General features: G+C 42.6%; 1 long non-coding RNA gene across 1 annotated transcript in view; it reads right to left on the bottom strand.

The window, feature by feature from the left end:
• The window catches only part of LOC123978027, a 5150-nt gene extending 4208 nt beyond the window's left edge, over positions 1 to 942 (bottom strand). The window contains exon 1 of the long non-coding RNA XR_006826844.1: positions 767 to 942. This is a non-coding gene — a long non-coding RNA (uncharacterized LOC123978027). The remainder of the gene's footprint in view (positions 1 to 766) is intronic.
• Positions 943 to 12159: the final 11217 nt, after the last annotated feature.

Raw genomic sequence — 12159 nt, 5'->3', positions numbered from 1 at the left:
TTCTGTTTACGCCAAATTCTGACTCTACCATCTGAATGTCTCAACAGAAATCGAGACTCATCAGACCAGGCAACATTTTTCCAGGCTTCAACTGTCCAATTTTGGTGAGCTCTTGCGAATTGTAGCCTCTTTTTCCTTTTTTTAGTGGAGATGAGTGGTACCCGGTGGGGTCTTCTGCTGTTGTAGCCCATCCGCCTCAAGGTTGTGCGTGTTGTGGCTTCACAAATGCTTCGCCGCATACCTCGGTTGTAACGAATGGTTATTTCAGTCAAAGTTGCTCTTCTATCAGCTTGAATCAGTCGGCCCATTCTCCTCTGACCTCTAGCATCAACGAGGCATTTTCGCCCACAGGACTGCCGCATACTGGATGTTTTTCCCTTTTCACACCATTCTTTGTAAACCCTAGAAATGGTTGTGCGTGAAAATCCCAGTAACTGAGCAGATTATGAAATACTCAGACCGGCCCGTCTGGCACCAACATCCATGCCACGCTCAAAATTGCTTAAATCACCTTTCTTTCCCATTCTGACATTCAGTTTGGAGTTCAGGAGATTGTCTTGACCAGGACCACACCCCTAAATGCATTGAAGCAACTGCCATGTGATTGGTTGATTAGATAATTGCATTAATGAGAAATTGAACAGGTGTTCCTAATAATCCTTTAGGTGAGTGTATAGTAATTTTAAAATCGTCAGCTAAATTACTAATTTTAACTAATTATTAAGTATGCTAACATCAACTCGAGATTTATAGCTAGTGGCCAAACCTCTTTCTGTGAAATCTCACTCGAGTCAACAACTGCGGGAGTGGCGGTGGCACTGGGAATCGAAAGACCACTGGAACCGACTCGGAGACGATCTGGCGTGTTGTACTCTGGGATCCCAGAGTTGCAATGATTCACGAGGGTCTTGCAAGTGTGTCAGCAGAGCTGTAGGAAGTGACGCTACGGGGTGTGAGGTGGGAGTGTCGGCAGGGATTGGCGGAGCAGACGCTGGAGGTTTTAAAGCTTCATACTTCCGCATTATGCCTCTCTCCTCGCCGCACTGACATCAGCGCTTACTGTCTGCAGTATTCACCTCCGCGCCATTTGCTGTTCATTCATTGGTAAGGAGATTGTCTAAATACGCATGTTGTTGAAATCGATGTGTCCCCGTGTGCGCGCGCGTGTGGGAAGATTCCCCTTCTCCGGGCCGTACGTCAGTCTTCCTTCACTGCCCGGTAGGTTACAGACTGTTGCAAGTGGTGTCCGGTGTTGTGATTCCACGGCAAGAGAGCTAATCTGAGCTCTCCTCTCGGTGTATTTCAGGCACAGGATCAGCCTCATTCTCACCGCTGTCCTGCCTCTCAGCGACAGTTGAATTGTCTTCTAATTGAATTGCCTCTTAGTGATAGTTCGGCTGGACTTTGTGAGAAGGGTACATGATGCTCTCTTTATATCTTATGTAACTTGTGTTGCAATACTTAGTTTGTGAGGCTTAGATAAGAGGAAGTTGTGTTGACACAAACACATACCATACATTGTGATTCAATCATTCACACCCAATCACAAGCACACACATCCATATCACTAATCACACACAGACACGCCTCTCTGGGTACAGTTACCTCTATAAATTGTCAGGCTGCATAGGAAGAGACAGACTCCTCTGCTTACTGCTTCAGAGTAGACTCTGTGTTGGTGTGAGGAGTCTCCAGACATATATCTGCAATTGCTTTTGTTTTGGTAATAAAGGTCTCGAAACTTAAGGCACTGTCTCATCTGATCTCCTCTCATCAACGGACCCGGTGAAGTCGGCATACTACAACAACTTGTGTTTCTGCCTCGTCCTTCTGAATGTGCTAAACTTAATAAATTTTCATTTATGGGTTGCTTTCCTTGCTTTAATTAATAGTTAATTCTGTTGGAATTAACCTTTGGTTGCTTTGTTTTAAATAATTTGTTTTGGGTAATTTAACCACTTGCTTGGTTTGAATTTATTTTTGTTTGAATTAATATTTTTGCTGGGTTTGAATTTATTTCTGCTTGAATTAAATATTTTGCTTTGTTTGAATTGCGTTTTTTTTGTTGTTGTTCGGGCGCTGCATGTCAGAAGTGTTTAGGCAAATGGCTGCTTTTTTAGAGATTTTAGATGCATGTTAATTTAAAATAAAGAATATTTTTATATGTGAATGAAACACTGTCTCAGTCCCCACCTCCCTAAGAAAAACTAACCTGTGTGCGTTCTATTGAAATGTCAACTTTAGTTTATACTTCCTGGGGTGAAACTCCCCAGGTGGCGTAGTTGTAGCTAATAATAATTAGTGCCAGTGTGAAAGAGATTATCAGATAATTATTGAAATCACATCCTAATAATCTTAACCAATTCCCACTGCTGACTGATGTGATTACGTTGTACTAGTTGTGACGTTGCAGGAGCTCTTCAAGCAGGCCTCTTGTTGTTAATGTTAAGGTTTTGGCGACCATTCCGCTGCGAACCATCTATCCTTATAGAACCCCCAAACCCTGGACTGGGAGCGAGCAGCGGTAGGCTTTGGCATCCCGGTTGCGGAAGCCCCTTCTAATTGTAACAACTGAAACGACTTTAGTTAGAAACTTCTGTTCGCCTGACTAGTGGCACAGTCAAGTTAGCAATGACTGGGAATGAGCCGCGGTGGGCTCTGGCATCCCAGTGCCGAAAGAATCTTTTAGTTCGACCAACTGTTGACTCAAAATTATTTTAGCGTGAAACAACTGTCGAAGGTCTGTTTGCTTGAACGACTTAGTTGAAGAGACTGCCCGCTCGAGACAATTTTAAACTCTAAACGGCTTTAGCTCGAAACAACTGTGAGCCGAATGTTAGCTCAAAGTGGCCGTGACTGGATGTTGGGTCAAAACAGCTGTTAGCCGGATGTTAGCTCAAAACAACTTACCTTGAAGACGACTTAACTAGAAATATACTGTTTGCTTGAAATGATTATACCGATTTAGGTAAAGACGACACAGAGCGCCTTAGCTAGAAAATGCTGTTGGCTCAAAATGACTGAGCTCGAAATGACTGTTAGCTGAATGTTAGTTAGAGCCGACTGTGAGCTCGAATGACTGTTAGCCGGATGATGGCACAAAATGATTGTGAGCCCAATGTTAGTTTGAAACAAAATAACTTGGAGTGGACTGAAATGTATAGGGTTGATTGTTCTTATGTTGTATGTATGATGCCTTGGTAATATTGTTGTTACACATTCATGCCAATAAAACTAATTTGAATTGAATTGAGTGACTGTGAGCTTGAGACGACTATTAGCTGATAATAGCTCGAGAAGAAATGACTGTATGACCGCATGTTAGTTAGAGATGACTGTGAGCTTGAACTGAGCCAAAAGATAGCACAAAAAGAATAAGAACCAGATGTTAGTTCGAAACGACGGAGCTTTAAGTGACTGTGAGTTCGAGACGACTGTTAGCCGGATGTTAGCTTGAGACGACTGTGGCTCAAAATGACCTAGAGCCGGACGATAGCGCGAAGCAACTGAGAGCCGTACGTTAGCGCAAAGTGACTGAGCCGGACGTTAGCTTGAAATGACGGAGCTTGAAGTGACTGAGCTTGAGACGACGGTTAGCCGGATGTTAGTTAGAGACGACTATGACCTCAAAACAACTGAGAGCCGAACGTTAGCGCGAAACGACTGAGAGCCGGACGTTAGCTCGCAAACTACTGTGGGCTCGAATGATCGTGAACCAGACGTTAGCTCGAACAACTGAGAGCCAGATGTTTACCTCGAACGACCGTGAGCTCGATGTTAGCTCGAAATGACCGAGATCGTAACGACTGAGAGCTCGATGTTAGCTTGAAACGACTATTGGCATCTCTGGGCCAGAAGTCCCTACTGACGCCCTCTGCTGAGGTTAGTGGAAGGGTGTGGGGGGCGCTGGCATCTTGGTGCCAAACCCCTACTGCAGGATGCTAAGGGGGGTTGCTTGGTGTAATTGCTGTCTCTTACTGTGGTTGGTTGAGGGTGGGCGGCTGGGGGCGCTGGCATCCCGGTGCCCCGGCTGAAGCCGGTTGATGGTAGGCGCTGGCGTCCCGGTGCCCCGACTGAAGTCGGTTGATGGTGGGTGGCTGGTGGCACTAGCATCCCGGTACACCAGTACAGTGAACTGCCTTATTGACTATCAACCAGTTGCTCTAACCCCCATCATCACCAAATGTTTTGAGACTCACCCTCTCTCACATTAAATCTGCCATCCCTGCTGATCTGGACCAACACAGAGGACGACAGAGGATGGAGTCATTACAGCTCTCCAAACAACCCTATGTAAGAGTGCTGTTTGTGGATTTTAGCTCAACTTTTAATTTTAACTTTTAATACAGTTATCCCCCACAAACCAGTTCAAAAACTGAGCAACCTGGGCTTAGGAATTTCACTGTGCACATGGATACTGGACTTCCTGAGTAACAGACCACAGAATGTCAGGATGGTGCACCAAAGGGATGTGTCCTCAGTGTTCTTATAATATCATGCACTTAAACATCACAAAAACCAAGGAAATAATTGTAGATTACAGGACATCTAAGTGCACTGAGCTCTCTTTGCAAGGAAACGAAGTAGAGAGCAGAGAGCTTTCAGTTCCTTGGCACATCTGACCTCAACTGGACCACACACATCTCCCATCAGGTGGGGAAGGCCTAACAGAGGCTTTACTTCCTCAGGAAGTTAAAGCACTCTCACCTCCATCACCTGCTGATTAACTTCTATCGGTCAGCAACAGAGAGCCTTCTGACCTACTGCTGCACAGTTGGTGCTCCAGCTGCACATAAGAGAACAGGAAGGGCCTGCAGCGGGTAGTGTGGGCAGCAGAGCGTACCATCTGGACGACACTATCCACCCTCAGAGTCATCTACACTGGCCGACTGTAAAAGTAAGCCAGTTGTTTTGCAAAGAACCCCACTCATCCAGGACATCATCTGGTTCCTCCCCCTGCCCTCTGGGGAAAAAATACAGATCAATCAGAACCAGAATTAACAGACTGAGAAACAGCTTCTTCCCACAGACAACAAAATGAACACACCCTCGTCCCCTGCTTCCTATCCCCCCCAAAAAAGGTGCAATAATCGCCTTCCCCAAGAACAGGAAGTGCAAGAGGATGTTGCTTGGTCTTGTTGGGGTGCAGAATACATTTATCTGACACTTTTATCCAAAGCAACTTGCTCAGGGACACAATAGTGGACTGGTCACAGTGGGGGATTGAACCCAGGTCTCTCACACCAAAGGCATAGTCATTGCACCATCACCACCCCGAATATAGAATACTAGAGTGAAGAAGAGAGGATGGGTTAGTAGGGCATTTATAGAAATGCCAGAAGAGTCATGGTTAAGGTGTGGTCCTGCTCTTGAAACTCAAAAATAGCTCCACATCAGAACCTAAAACTTTAAAAACAACTAAAAGAAGCATACATCTCAGAAATACCTTTAAATGTGAGGACTTCAATTGTAGAATTGGAGTGTCCCACCACCACAGCCAGTATGTTTGTACTGGGACTGGAAATGGTGAAACATCTGGAAAGTGTGACTCATGATATTAAACTTGTAATAATGCTCTCAAACACAAAAATGTATTTGGAAGTTACTTCTTCAGAAACCAAAGCTTACTTCCCATTGCTTTTATTCTCCTTATGTCTCCTGTTGTCCATCTCTGCTTTTACATGATTACAGTTACCTTACAGCCTACAGATTTACTCTCACCATCCACAACCTCTCCTTCACTCACTCTGCCTCTTCATATGTCCATGAGGAGAAGCAGACACCAGGAATGTAAACCCATTTAATAGACCATTTAAAACCCCATTTAAAGGACATGTAAAATTTGTTTTGCTTTGTGTTCTTTTGACTATGAATTCTGAACTCGTAAAGCAAGATTTACTGCCGCAAACTGTATTTTTTTAATCAAGATTATTTTTTGCCTAGCGTTCATTTTATTGTAGATGCATTGTTGTAACTTATATCACCTAAAGTAGCCATTTCTCTAATTGAATTTGATGCATTAATGCTAACTTTAGTCCCACATACCTTAAACACCTATGTAAGCTATGTAATGGCTGGTTGTTGTGGGGATGGTTGCAACACTTCATCAAATTTGTTACAACCATACTCTTATGATGATTCAGAATATTTTTTTGCACTTTTTTTGTTAAGCATAAGACAGACAAGGGTAAAGCAACACAAACAAGCAAAAGGCCCAAGCCCAATGATCAAGAGGATTCTGAATCCTCAGATTTCTGCATTGTGTGCATGGAACACTTTGCAAACTCAAGGCCAAAAGAAATGTGGGTCAAGATCAGTTCTGGGCCCATAAAGCCTGCACTCCAAGGGCAGCCATCTACATTTGCCACAGTTGTGACAGTGATTAAACCTCTGACACACACACAAATGCACACTCAAACAAACACACATAGAAATATTTTTTCAGTTGATGTAAAGTTTTGAAAAAATAAGCGTTTTTTTTCTCTTTCAGTTGTTTTATCACTTTAAATTGCTTTTAAATTAAATTCAAATAAAATATTCAAAACAATGTCTTCTTTATTCTTTATTAATGTTCTTGTATAAATTGTATTGTATGGATCTTATTTTAAAATTACCTCTCATTGTTACATCCATCCCCAGTTGGTGTTACTACTCACCCCAGCTGTGGGGTAGGTTGTAACAATGGAATTTAACACTAAGTCACATAATCTATGATTGTGTAGTAGTTGTCCAAGTGAGTTATAGTAAAAAGACAGATATGGATAGTATGTATCAAAATTTGAGAGACCTAGCACAAAACGTGTTACTTTCATACCCGGTCTCCCCTACATCAGGAGGCCATAAATGTGCTCATGGGAAAAGAAACAGAGATGAAGTACATATGTATGTAGTGATGCAGCCAGTCAGGATGCTCTCAGTGATACACCTGTAGAAGTTACACAGTATTCTGGAGTCCAGGATTGGTGTGGTGAGTCCAGGGCAGGTCCTTGCTGATGTGAACCCTGCTGACTCTCTCCACTGTTGTCCTGTTGATGGCAATGGGGCGCATGTCCTTCTCACTGTTGCTTCCTGTAGTCCACAATCAGCTCTTTTGATTTGCTGACATCAGAAGTCAATAAACGAAGATGGATGCCTCTAGCCTTTGTTAGCAATACCAGTAGATAACAACACATTACGCAGTATTTTGCACATACAAACCAGAAGTGGAAAGTAACGAATTATAATTACTTGCGTTACTTTAATGTGAGTGTTTTTTTTTTTTTTTACTTGTACTTTTTAAAGGCGTTTTCACTATCTGTAATTTTACTTTTACTTTAGTATGTTTTGTTTGAAGTATTGTACTTCTCTACGTTTTAAATCACATCCGCTACTGAGTAAAAAAAATGCATGTTTGTGTGGAGAGTCCCCATCTGCATATGGATCATACTTTTCATTTGGCTTCATCCAGCAAAAGGGAACGATCACCGACCGTCCGCAGTGTGCCAGGCCGGACAATCTGTGATCGTTCCCTCTGGCTGGATGAATCCTGACTCTCCTGATTTTACACAGACTCACAGGCTGACAGAGCATCAGTTGTTATTATGTATGCAGATACACAAAGTCTCATTATTGACATGCATGTGCACAAAGCACAGTGTAACACATATAGATATAGTTCATGTTCACATACATGGCACAATTTCAGTTTTGTATTCATAATATCAAAACATTAAAACAAAAAAGTAATGAACAGTTTACACTGATTGCACTGTACAGCCCCTGAAGCAGCATTATGTACAGTCAAAATACAGCTATACACAACTCAAGTAGTATTATGCATGACTTCATTATCAGCAGTCAGAACATTGATATTGGATAGTTTTGATTACATGATGATAACAATCTTTTTGAGATTCAGTGGTTAGGCAACTTAAACACAACAAACAACAACATTACAGTTAGGAAGAGATCGTTGTTATGGTATGAAATGCCCATCCACTACCCTTACCTCAACACTCTTGCCGGTAAACATAGGCATTGGACATAAAACATGCTCTGCAGAATATTAATGATATATAGGATCAAGTATATCTTTATTTTCCCAGAGGGGAAATTTGTTGTACAGACAGCAGTCAACACGCAACTATCAACATATCAAATAGGCCACAAAAAAAAAACAGGTACGTAACCTAAGAAATACAATAACGTTAAAAGACCACTGTTAAAGTAAAAACAACAAAACAATAAAATGGAATTACAGTGAATTATTCAAAAGGTCAATGGCAACTCAGACAAATGAATTCCTAAGTCTGTTTAACCTGCATGTTGGCATCCTGTATCTATGGCCGAAGGAAGCAACTTAAACTTCTCAAACAGGGGTTGGCTAGGAGCAGCTCGGACTAAATGGGCCTTCTTCAAAGTTCAAACCTCATATAAGTGCGGGAGGTTGTCCAAACTTGTGCCTGCAATTTAAGGTTAAGGTTGAGTGACCTGTACCAACTGACCGAAGAGAACAGATTCGATAAAACAAGAACAAAATATATTCTAAAAAGTGTTGTCAACATTAAAACTCAGAAGCTTACAATAAAAAGACATACGCTGGTGAGCTTTCCTACACATAGCATCCACCTGAGGTTTGAAGGAACATCAATAGTAATGGCAAAATATTTCTACTGCTGAACAACTTTAACAGCCTGATCACTGATCATGGATTGATGATCAGGGATTATAGTTGTGGGACTTGGTCCACTACCATCTCTTTAGTCTTAAGACACCTTTATGTCCAAAAAGGACAATTTACACCACTCTAAAAATTCTGTAATAACAGGGCCATAATCAGGATTGTCACTGCTCAGGAGAGACACAATCACTGAGTCATCAGCAAACTTAAAAATATGACGCCTCCCATATTGACTTTGACACTCGTTGGTATACAGCAAATATAAAAGAGGAGAAAGGACGCAACCCTGGGGAGATCCGGTGGAGGAAAAAAGGATGTCTTATAGGACACCATTTACCTTCCCATGTTGGGATCTTTCAGTTAAAATCTTTGCACCCTCTAAGAGTCCCCACCACATATTCAACACCTCTGCCAGACCTATAGGCAAACTGGAATGGGTCCAGGTTTGCTTTCCAAAAGTACCTCTTTTATAATTTGTTCGAATACTTTCATATAAGTGAGGTAAGTGCCACAGGCCTATAGTCATTAAGTGAGTTGGATCATTATTTTTTGGTACAGGCACAATGATGGAATCCTTCCAAGGAGACCCAGGAGACTTGGATTTGGAGATTCATGGTTTGTTGTTTGGATAGATGAAAACTGATTTCCGGGGAATGACCAAATCCTCACCAAATGTTATGTAAGCAGACACACTGCAACCAGTCTTGGCGACACTGAATATCTGTCATCTGTCAAGAGCGGAATTAATCTTCATTCTGGTTTGTTCCTCTTGAGGTCCTGTTTGTAAGACGGAACCAAATACACAACATTATGATTGGACATGCCAAGTGGAGCTCTACGAAGGGAACTGTTAGCTCCCTTGACAGATCCAGAACATAGATCCAAACATCTCGAGTGTCGTGTCAGACAAGTCACATACTGGTAAAATCCACACATAGATTTTCCTGGATTGCAATGATTAAAACTGCCCATGGCGAAGTTTGGTGCATCTGAGGCAATCCCCTGTAGCCGTTGCACATTTTTAACCATAGTCTGTGTTGCAAAGTCAACATTAGCCTTCGGGTGAATATAAACTAGCACAATAAATATCTGAGGAAATTCCCTTGGTAAATAAAAGTGTCCTAAGGAGAGTTTGACAAGAGTTTGATGTCAGGTGTACACACTGTCTCCCAAATGATCACCGTGTTACACTGGTTTTTGTTCACATGGAGACACAAGCCTCCACGTCGTGATTTAACGGTCACTTTGGAGTCTCTGTCCAGGCGAAAGGGTACCCCAAAAACCGCGATTTCCACATTGGAATAAGAGTCTTGTTCTTTGAGCCATGTGTCTGTCAGAGCAAGGAGACAGGCGCTATTATATTCGTCCGAAATTTGACATTTGCCCAAAGCTCATCCACTTTCGAGTGGAGTGACTTCAAGAGGTGGTATTCTGCTTTTGTTGAGTTATATATCTTTTTTGTGCATGTAACTGGTTTGCAAAGTTGCTGGCTTGTCTGGTGCGCCAGCAACTTTGCAAGCAGCAACAGAAAAAACTTTGCAAGCCAACAACGGAAAGTTTTATATTTTACAGTTTTCGTATGTAATTTCATGACTAAATCCACTTCTGAGAAGTTTTGAGGTGAGAAATCAGTTGTGTAGATTTTGAATATTGACAGTTTTACGAGAAGTGATGGCGGAACAAAAATGTGCTTGAAAGTTTTGAGTTGAGGAGCTCTGCAAGTGGCTGCGGGGGAAGCCTGCGCCAACCCGCGGGAGGAGCTTGTGAGGCCGGCCAGCCGCCCGCTCACAGAGCCCTCTGCTCCCGCCGTCACACAGACCGCTGCAGCAACAACGGCAGAGGAAACAGCTGGAAGGTTTTCATACCGCTTATCTGTCTTTACATTCTGAGGAATGTTGAAACGTTTTAACTTAAAAAAGAGAAAGCTGTTTGTTGGTCGCTGGTGTCTGTGTCGCATTGAACATTATGTCACGGCAGTTGTGTGTGGCGTCGCTATGACGACAAGCTACGTACTATCTCTGAGTACTGTCTGCAATAGAAAACGGAGCAGGGCCGAGTGGAGTCCAGTCTATCGATTTGGCTTGTGAGTAACTTCTACCATCTGCTAGGTTATGGTCGCAGTCTGAAGCGGCTTTGATTTGGATCACACTACCTTGTTTCTTACGACCCGCCCTTCTCTGCCTGTGATTGGCTAGTAGTCCTTACCTGTGAACTGCGCATGTGCAACTCCCAACAAAGATTTTGTACAATTAAGATGCATCACTCTGTAGCTCAAGAGCGGAGCGTACAACACACAGGTTGAAAAGAGGAGCTGCAGCAATGTGCAGTATGAGAAAAATATGGTGTTTTTTGAAAATTAAACCATGTAAACCTGTTCTGATAAATAAGATTTTGAACCTGAAAATGAGCATAATACTACCTCTTTAACGTTAGCCAGGAGCACAGTGCGAAGAGATATCTGTCGGTGGCCCCGTCTCTTCAGCCGCCGGCACACCCCACCACGTCTACCTCTTTTCCTCACCTACGTTGGTATGGGCGCATCTTTGGTTCCCCACAGAAGTGTCATGGGTGGCTGAAGGCAATAGCAGGTAAAAGAGGTGTGGACCCAAATGCGGACAACGGCCAGGAGGATGCAGTTCAAACCAAAGATTTATTAAAGTTAAACAGAATATGTTTACGCTGGGAGCACAGCGGCAATAGTCCAAACAAAGAAAACTCCAAACCAATAATTAATGACAGGGTAATCCAGAAACAAGGAACAAAGTACATAGAACAGATCACAATAGAAAATTCAACATCACACGAGGATGTAACAAAGACTGAACAGAAAAAGCAAACATTTTAACACTAGGTAACGAGCAGGGCTGGACCAAGATCAGGTGGAGTCAATCAGACACAGACACATAGGCATGCAGTGTGATCACAGGAGGATCAGAAAGAACCAGACCAAAATGCACCAACACAACTGAACATCAAAAGGCAAACAAACAAACAAGCACGCAAGACTAAACACTGTCAAATGAACAATCACCAGAGAACACAAGCCAACACTTAGCAGACAGAAAACTAAATGACACAAATAAACTACAACCTAACAAGGAACAGACGAGTGGCCTGTTCATTCGAAGCGAGGTAACTGGCTTATCCAGGTAACTTCAGGAGTAACTTTTTGACGTTGTGTGTAACTTCCCGGTTAACCCGTACCACGAAAGGTGGATAGGTGTTACCCGAGGTCTATTGCCATGGAAATTTACACCGCATCTCTAAACTGCTCCGAGCAGGTTTTGTTCGTGGTTAACTCGAAGTTACCCTGTAGGCTATACACCACATCTGTACTCACTGTTAATGATGAGAAGTACGATATTAATACAAACCACTTCATAAAATCAAAAACCTAACAAGAAGGGTCAAGTTGGATGATCTCAGCAGGAAAAAGCTGCTGAAGGATCCACAGTTCCCATACCAGAACTCCATAACAGAAGGAACTCGCAGCTATACTG

This window comes from Micropterus dolomieu, linkage group LG10, assembly GCF_021292245.1.
Source record: "Micropterus dolomieu isolate WLL.071019.BEF.003 ecotype Adirondacks linkage group LG10, ASM2129224v1, whole genome shotgun sequence".
In the NCBI taxonomy this organism is placed as follows: domain Eukaryota; kingdom Metazoa; phylum Chordata; class Actinopteri; order Centrarchiformes; family Centrarchidae; genus Micropterus; species Micropterus dolomieu.
This window is presented reverse-complemented; position numbering and strand designations above follow the sequence as displayed.